Here is a 9227-nt window from a genome sequence, read left to right as displayed (position 1 = left end):
ACAGATAGCTAAAAGTCGACTCTAGCCCTCTGGTGCATAGCGGTCACTACAGTGGACAGCTGTTTAGAAGTCATTGTCTCCTAAATGCAATGGCTTCTACGGTGGTATTGCATATCAGTCCTTAGAATGCTCTCTACTGCTCCTCTCCACTGAGGTTAATTCAGTGGCAAGTTGTTGTAACTACAAGTTAATGTCATCAGAGTCCAATACGGCCGGCAGACAGACACAGTCAATGACCACTCCTGGAATATCCTCTCAATCCTTCTATTCTCGGAGAATCCTAGAGGTAAAAAAAAAATGCTGACATGCAGGAGCATCTAGGTAACAATATTATTAACTTAGTTTGGAAAATTTTATTTCATGTAAGTAGGAAATTGCAATTAACCATGTGTCCAACACAGTGGACATCATGCATTGCTGACTATATTTTTAATATGAGTCATGTAGTTGATTTATCTTTCATTATAACTGTTTTGCTTGCAATTAAATTCATTTTGAGTATATCTATGTTAGTTTTAAAAAGATAATTTTTTATTCAGATCATTTGTAGTTTGTGTTAGTAAAATTATAATTTTCTCATACTTTTAGACCACAAGTGCAGCAAATAAGGAACACTATAGAATAGTCGAGGAAATTCCCTCTGATGACGAGTATAGTGACAGCAGTGATGAGGAATGGCTGCCAGAAAACACTAGAAATATTGGAGATACGGATGATGAAGGAGATGCAGACAGTCAGGATGCTGAAAGTCAAGATGATGAGGGCCAGGATGATGAAGGACAGGATGCAGATGGAGGTCAGCAAGATGAGGGAGCTGAGGAAAATGTCCACATGGTACCTGCTGTGAGAAATGTTCACAAGGGCCATACCTGCACTCAACCCCGCAAATATGTCTGGAAAGTCCAAGACAATAACTTTGATGGAGACTTACCACCTTTTCTAGGAGAAAGGAGAGTAAATGTTGATGGAAGAGAACCAATTGATTTCTTTAGGTATTTGTTTCCCTTAGATCTCACTGATGTGATAGTGCATAACACCAACATGTATGTGCTGCAGAAAGGGAAAGAAAATCTGGCAGTGACAAGCAAAGAAATGCAAATTTTTCTAGGGATCAACATGGTCATGGGGTACATTCGGTATCCTAGGACACGGATGTACTGGTCAAGCCAAGCCAAGATCAGTGTCCAAAGACCCTACTCGGTGGCCCTTTATAACCAACACATGGGTGGGGTGGATCTCGTTGACCAGTGTGTGGCAATGTATCCCCACAGACGTAGAAACAAGTGGTGGTACATCAGAGTGTTCTTTCATTTTTTGGATGTGACTGTTGTAAATGCCTGGCGACTCTACCTGATGTCTAGGTTGGAAAAGATGAATCTCCTTATCTTCAAAGCTTCTGTGGCCCGTGCACTGATCAATTTTGGCTCTGGTCAGCAAAAAAGAAAAGGAAGACCCAATGGAGCCCCACCTCCAGCAAAGTGTAGAGCAGTGACCAAAGTACCCAGGGAGATCAGGTTCAGCGCAGGAAATCACTGGCCCGAGCTCACTCAAGTCAAAAATGCAAACAGATGCCACGATGCTGCATGCACAAGGAAGACCAAATGCATCTGCATGCAGTGCCATGTGGCACTGTGCCTTGGATGCTTTGCCAATTTTCATGCAGCCTAGGAGTTAGGAAAATGAGTTAGGAGAGAAGTTAGACGAGGAGTTGTTTGATGAAGATTGCAGCCTAGGAGTTAGGAAAATGAGTTAGGAGAGAAGTTAGAAGAGGAGTTGTTTGATGAAGATTGTTCTCTTGGTTTGGATTAACAGAAGGGCTATAGAATGTTAGAGTGTATGAAAGTAAGTTCAAGTGCTTTTCAAAGCCCACAATGGAATATGAGGTCATGGATTTATGATCAAACTCAGATGAAATTATTCTTCAGTTAAGTTCTGTTGGATAAATTGTATTTTTAGTAATTATCAAATATTCGTTGTATCATGTAGCTTTGTAGTAACATTTAGAAAATGTTTAATTATATGCTTTTTCTCTTTTTCTTCTATTCTAAGTAATGTCTCTGTGTGTTGAATAATTATGATTCCTTCCTGTGACCTCTTTGAGAAAGAGAGCAGTGAAGCCTTTGTGGAGATAGCGGAGACAACTCTGTCTGCTCTCCTGTGGTACTCGACGCCGTGTCTGGTACACGACTGGAGCAGAAAGATTTAGAGTGTAGATAACATGTGTCTAAATAGTAAATGTCATTAGCGCTGCAACAATGTGATAAATTGTTTAACCCCCTCCCTTTGAGAGTTAAAGCGCTCAGTGTAAGAGGGTCCCCTAAAAAAGCAATAAAATAGAGGGAGCGGGAGATGTGTTTTCAGAGCGGTTGGAGATTTGTAACTGAAAGCATCTCTCTGTCTGCTCTCCTCGCGAGTACAAAAAGAATTTAACTCTCTTGTCTTTCCTGTGTTTTGTTTAATAGGTATTTAGACCTGACATTATTTTGGTCCTTCGATTGCCGGTCGCCAATACACCAGAGGGATTCCTGCAGGTTTGGTCGACTTCGGTACAGACCGTGCGCACGGCAAGTTTCCTAGTGGAAGCTTATCAGATCCTGTTCAAGGGCTGAGGTTCGACCTGCCTGCTGGGATCTGACGGTTGACGGTGCTCCAGGGAAAGACAACGGGGGTGAGTGAATTCTTGTTTAAAAGTGTGGCGAATGACTGGGGGTCATTGCGCGAATACAAAACCCTGTAAATTCTAGACTCTAACAGGTAAAAATAGTGCACAAAAATCCGTTGAGGACGTCCGAAGTCCTTCCGTAAAAATTTCGTGGTTAGGTGGACGGAGCCTGGTGCCTTCCTGTTCTGGGAGACGGGGCCCGACGAATACCCGTTGCAAAAAAAGGACGACGGAGTCCTGCGGGAACAGGCGCTTAAATTCCGCGACGGAAAAGAAAACATTAAATAAAAAAGTGTGTGATTGTGCGGGTGATTGGAGGTGTAAATGCCACTTGGTATTTTACCTCATATAAAACAGTAGGATTGTAACCAGCAAACCTCTTGAGGATGCAGAGGTAAGAACCCCCACTCGAAAGAGTTGAAGCGTGGGTTACCTCAACAGGTTGTTTCAATTGCTGGCCTACTGAACAGAACCCCAGTTTTTAGGACTCCCTAGGCGTCGACAAACTGGGCCAAATTTCATAAAAATGGGGAAAAATATAAGTAAGAATAAGCCAACAGACAGTTTAAAAACAAATGACTGGAAATATGTTGAAAATCAGGATCCGCATAAAATAAAACATTTAGATAAATGGATAAAAAACTATAACTTTGACGGCCGTCTAAACTCACAAAAACTAACAGTACTGCAGGATAAAATAAAACAAAAAACAAAGTCAAACCAAAAGAAAATGCGTAAAGAAGGCTATGAGGATGTAAAATTTTGGTTAGAATTAGCACAAAACAGAGAAGAGGGGGAAAAGAAATCAAAAAACCTGATGTTCTATAGAAGGGAGGATGATGAGACAGGGCCTAGGAGTGTGAAAAGGCAGGCAGCGGAGCAGCAAGCAGCAGGAGGGGGAGGGGAAGTAGCTGAAGTTAACAGATATCAAAATAACAAAACAGAAGGGGAGAAACAAATAGTACAAACTACAAAACTATACCCCGACTTACCCTCACCCCCACAATATGAAGAGAAAGGTAGTGAGGGGCCTATCACTAGATCACAAAAAGCAAATTTTAAGTGGTCTAAGAACTGGGGAGAAACTTTGGTGCAGGGAGCCACAGCTCACAGTAGGCTTCATCTCCCTCCCCCTTGTTGCCCTTCAGAAGAGCCAAATAATCAGCCACACACAACTGGCCTTTATCCTATGATTCAAATGGCGAATCCTAATGCAGGGGAAGATGGAGCAGCGCCCACAATTCTGGTATACAGAACGTGGACCCTGGAGGATATAAAAAAAGCTTTAGAAGGGATCACACCTCCTAAAGAGGATGTAGACCGCTTTGTTGAAGAAATGAATAACCTACGTGAATCTTACCATCTAAACGGACATGAGGTTCAACAAGCCTGGATGACTGCTCTAGGCAGTGACTGGCATCATGTTCGAGGGGACTGGAACCCATTATTAGCAGGGAACCCTCCTCAAGTTCTTGCACACAATAGTAATGAATTAACAAACAGAGTTAATGCTTTAGCAGCAAGGACAGTTCAAAGATATCAACGCAGAGCAAACTACACTGAGATAAGCAGAGTCAAACAGAAGGAAGAAGAATCGTTTGATGAATATAGCCTGAGAATGACAAAAGTATTTAAAACACACAGTGGGTTAGTGGAAAATAATGATGACAATGGTCCATATAAGCAACAGCTAAAAAATGCATTACATGCAGGGTCAAAAGATGCGATTAGAGCGTGGGTAGCTAAACATTACATAGGATTGGGGACTGGGACTTTAGATGAATACATTAACCACGCTATACACGCAGAAAAGGTCTCAAAAGAAAAAAAAAAGGTTTCAGGAGCCTTTTTCCAAGATGAGGAGCAAATATTTTATCAAGAAAGGAGAGGAAGAGGAAGCTTCAGGGGTAGAGGTCAAAACCCCAGAGGACAGAAAGGGAGAATGGGAAGAGGGAACTACAGACAAAATAATTTCAAACAAAATGATTTAGGATGTTGGTGTTGTGGGAAGGAAGGACACATAGCCAGACATTGCCCAGAAAAATACATAGATCAGTCAGCATGACTAGAATCAGAAAGTTTAGAGAGTGAAGAGGTCCAATTAAATCTACAGGATTTATTATCTATGGATAGTGTAAGACCAGAAATAACTCTTTTCATGAATGGTAGACCTGTAGTTTTCCTTTGTGACACTGGTGCATGTAGAACAACGTGCAGAGAAAACATTTCTGGGGTAAAAATTAGTGGGGAAACTGTCGTCGTGAGGTCAGCTGGGGGAAAATTAACGCAAGTCAATGAATCAGAGCCAGTCTGGCTTAGAGATCCACAGGGACAAGCTTGTCAGTTGTCCATTTTGATGCTCCCAGAATGCCTAGTAAACTTATTAGGCAGAGATGGCCTTATACAGCTAGGATTAGCTTTGATTCCAACCACTGATGGGCACATAGCAGTTAAAAGGCAGTCAGAAATAAAAAAGGGAGATTTCTTTGTTGTTAAGGGAAATGGAAATCCACACTATTGTTATACATTAGATGTGCCCGACAGACCCCCACATAACTTTGCTCAGACACTTCTGACTGAGGGAGGTAAAGCCATCTCTGCCCCGCAGGATCAAAAGCCTCCTGACAATTTACACATAACTCTTTGGTTCAAGAATGCGGCTGGGCCTGACAAGAATTATGAAGACAGGCTCAACAAGGTCACTACAGCTAAAATCACAGTGACCTATCTGTATACAGATACAAAACACACAGCCGTTGCAGCTGTTGCTCTTCCTGATGATTTAAAATCTTTAGACAGAACGTGGACCTCCCCGCATGTATCTCTGTTTAAACAAAGAAATGAGCAGTGGAATCATTTAGGTAATCTTGTTGAGGAAGGAGAAGCAGCTACCGATTGGGTGACTACTTCCTCAAACATAGAAACTAGTGCTTCCACTGGGTTAACTAGAAAAGCATTGTTCTGGACAACATGGGTGCAAAAGGGACAACATTTGTACTCCAAACAAAACTGACAAATGTTACTTACAGAAGAAGAGGAAGTTCTTTTAAAGGACATTCCTGATAAATTATGGTCAAAGGGACCCACAGACGTGGGTCTTGTGAAGGAAGCTTTGCCAGTGCAAATTAGACCCAAAACAGAGTTTAGACCAAAAGTTAAGCAATATCCTTTAAAAACAGATGCACAGGAGGGTATAAAACCAGTAATTAAAGACCTTATTGAGGCAGGAGTCATAGTGCAGTGTGAAAATTCTCCATGTAACACTCCTATTTTTCCTGTTAAAAAACAACCACCTTCTGTTGGATGGCGCATGGTTCAAGATTTACAAGCAGTAAACAATGCCGTCATTCAAAGGGCGCCGTGTGTACCTGATCCACATACATTGTTAAACTCTCTTAGATCAGATGCAAAAGTATTTACAGTCGTAGACATAAGTAATGCCTTTTTCTCAATACCAGTAGAAAAGGAGAGTCAATTTTGGTTTGCTTTTACTTTTGAAGGGAACAGGTACACATATACCAGGCTGCCCCAGGGCTACTGTGAGAGCCCTACAATTTATTCTCTAGTGATGAGTGCAAGCATGTCAACTTTTCAACCTCCAGGAGGGAGCCAAGTCTTGTTGTATGTAGATGATGTTTTATTAGCATCTCCAAACATGGAAATCTGTAAACAAGACACTTTAGCACTTCTAAAACATCTAGCTGAGGAAGGTCATAAGGTCAATAAAAATAAACTCCAACTGTGTAAAGAACAAGTAAAATATTTGGGTCATAATTTAAGTGCAGGAGGGCGGACCATAATGGAGGATAGAAAAACAACAATTCTCCAAGCACCTAAACCGCAAACAAAAAAACAGATGATGTCTTTTTTGGGGTTAACTAACTATTGTCGAAACTGGGTGCCTAATTATGCAGAAATTGTGGCTCCTTTAAGCAAACTAATGTATGAAAAAGATCTAAAAATGTCTTCCTTTTTGGAATGGACAGAGGAAGCAGAAACAGCACTGTGTGAAATAAAGCAGGCCCTAGTGTCAAGTGCTGCGCTCGCCTTACCAGACTATAAAAAACCTTTTTTCCAGATGGTGGATTGCAAAGGTCAGTATATGACCTCGGTACTGGTTCAACAACATGGTGATAAAATGAGACCAATAGCATATTTTTCTTCCAAACTTGATAGTGTGGCGTGCGCCCAGCCTCCCTGTGTGAGAGCAGTGATTGCTGCTTCTATGGCTGTAGAAGTCAGTGCTCCTGTTGTACTGTTTCATCCGTTAACATTAAAAGTACCACATGCAGTTTCAGCACTATTATTACAAACAAATATGACTTTTTTATCGCCTGCAAGACATCTCTCCTGTATGAGCACATTATTATCGCAACCTCATCTGACTATTGAAAGATGCACAGTTTTAAATCCTGCAACTTTGTTACCTCTTCCAGATGATGGTACAAAGCATGATTGTCGGGAAATGGCAGAACAAAACGCAAAGAGTAGAAATGATTTAAAAGATCTACCATTAGCTCAAGGTGAAATACTTTTTGTTGATGGTTCCTCAAAGAAAAATGAACAAGGAAAAACTCAAACCGGTTATGCAGTAGTGACTGAAAAACTAGTGTTAAAAGCTGAAAAACTTCCCTCGCACTATTCAGCTCAGGCTGCAGAATTGATAGCGCTAACCACCGCTTGTAAACTAATGAAAGATAAGGAAGTGAGGATTTACACCGATAGTCAATATGTGTTTGCAACAGTACACACGTTTGCACAGTACTGGAAAAATAGGGGTATGATAACTTCTACAGGAAAACCAGTAACTCATGCAGACCTATTAAAAGATTTACTACAAGCTGTGCAGCTACCAAAACAACTAGCGATCTGTAAATGTGCCGCACACACCACAGGGAAAGATAAAGTGTCTCTAGGGAACGCCTTCGCTGATGAGATGGCAAAAAAAGCAGCGGAGGGGCAAATAAAGGTCTTACATATGGAAGAAAAATCAAACATATGACATAAGATCCTACAAGACATGCAACAATTAAGTCCTGAAAAAGAAAAAGATCTTTGGATTAAAAATGGAGCAAAAATAGAAGATCGAATCTATAAGTGACCTGCAAATAAGCCTATCTTGCCAAAGAACTTGTATAGGTGGGCTGCAATATTGAGTCATGGCATTTCGCATGTCTCAACAGGGGGGATGGTAAGACAGATACATCAATATTACAAAACTTATGGATTTATTTCTTTTTCAAAAAACTTTTTGTAGAGCTTGTTTAATTTGTGCTAAACACAACTCTCAGGGAAATCTAAGACCGCGCAGAGGACGATTTCCTAATCCGCAATATCCATTTCAAACAATACATATGGATTTCATAGAATTAAATAAAAGTGAAGGGAAAAAGTACTAGTAATAATTGATGCTTTCTCTAAATGGATTGAACTCTTTCCTACAAAAAATCCTGATGCTTTAACAGTAGCAAAAGCACTTTGCAAAGATATCATTCCTAGATATGGGATTCCTGAAAAAAATATATAGTGACAATGGAACTCATTTTGTAAACCAAATTATAAAAAAAATAGGAACTATGTTTCACATGGATTTAAAGAACCACTGTGCCTATCACCCTCAGAGTGCCGGATTGATCGAAAGGATGAATTCGACAATTAAAACTAGGCTAAAAAAGTGCATTGAAGAAACTGGTAGGCCTTGGACGCAGTGTTTAGATTTGGTAAAATTATACATTAACATTACAAGCACATCAGGGCTTACACCGTTTGAAACTCTATTTGGAAGACCGTATAGACTGCCACAGTTTAAAAATCAATGGGAAATAGACGATGAAGCTAATTTAGCTGATTATATGAGAGCCATGTTAGAAAAACAAAAAGAAAAACAAATTGAAGATCATTCTTCTGTGTCTCAGCAGGAAAATCTCTTAGTGGAACCTGGAGATTGGGTGCTGATAAAAAGCATTAAGAAGAAACACTGGTACTCTCCGAAGTGGGAAGGGCCGTACCAAGTTTTGTTGACAACGCCTACAGCTGTGAAAATAGCAGAGAGATCAACTTGGGTACATTTAGTACATTGCAAAAAGGTCATTTCATTTTAAAAGTAGCTAAAAGAAGACAAGCTTGGGACGCTCACTGACCTGCAGCGGAAAGCCCAGGTAAACAGGGGGCTAAACTGAATAGAGGTTTGGTCGTTTGAAACTGGTGAAGATTGTCCACAACCCTGCAGTGTTTTTAGGAGCTGAACAAGTTTGCAAATTTAGCAAAATGACAAATAAATGTATTGTTTTTGTTTTTATTGTTTTTGGTTTTTTGTTGTGTTTTCATGTGGAGAAACTTTATGCAAGAAAGAACTCTTGTAGCACTACTCATGGAATGAGAGTAGGGATTCAAGTGTGTATTCCACCTCGCTCTACTACTATTGTTTCAATCTCCTGGGCAGGTTTAACATCAGCAAAAAAGAACAAAGGGATAAATTACAGGGACAATACTTGGTATATGACAAATGATATCTCTAATACGGGTTGGAAAACTTTAGTAGCTGACGAGGGTAATAGATGGACAA

At 40.4% G+C, this 9227-nt stretch overlaps 2 long non-coding RNA genes across 2 annotated transcripts; one reads left to right on the top strand and one right to left on the bottom strand.

The window, feature by feature from the left end:
* Positions 1-2383: 2383 nt before the first annotated feature.
* Positions 2384-8958, top strand: LOC114149272 (uncharacterized). Its single transcript, XR_003596473.1, has 2 exons — positions 2384-2668; positions 8581-8958. It is a non-coding gene; the product is annotated as an uncharacterized LOC114149272 (long non-coding RNA).
* On the bottom strand, positions 4435-8053 carry LOC114149273 (uncharacterized). Its single transcript, XR_003596474.1, has 2 exons — positions 7794-8053; positions 4435-5955 (listed from the first exon to the last, which is right to left on the bottom strand). It is a non-coding gene; the product is annotated as an uncharacterized LOC114149273 (long non-coding RNA).
* Positions 8959-9227: the final 269 nt, after the last annotated feature.

Source organism: Xiphophorus couchianus, chromosome 8, assembly GCF_001444195.1.
Source record: "Xiphophorus couchianus chromosome 8, X_couchianus-1.0, whole genome shotgun sequence".
Taxonomy (NCBI): domain Eukaryota; kingdom Metazoa; phylum Chordata; class Actinopteri; order Cyprinodontiformes; family Poeciliidae; genus Xiphophorus; species Xiphophorus couchianus.
The sequence above is the reverse complement of the archived record's forward strand: the minus strand, read 5'-3'. Positions and strand labels throughout refer to the sequence as shown.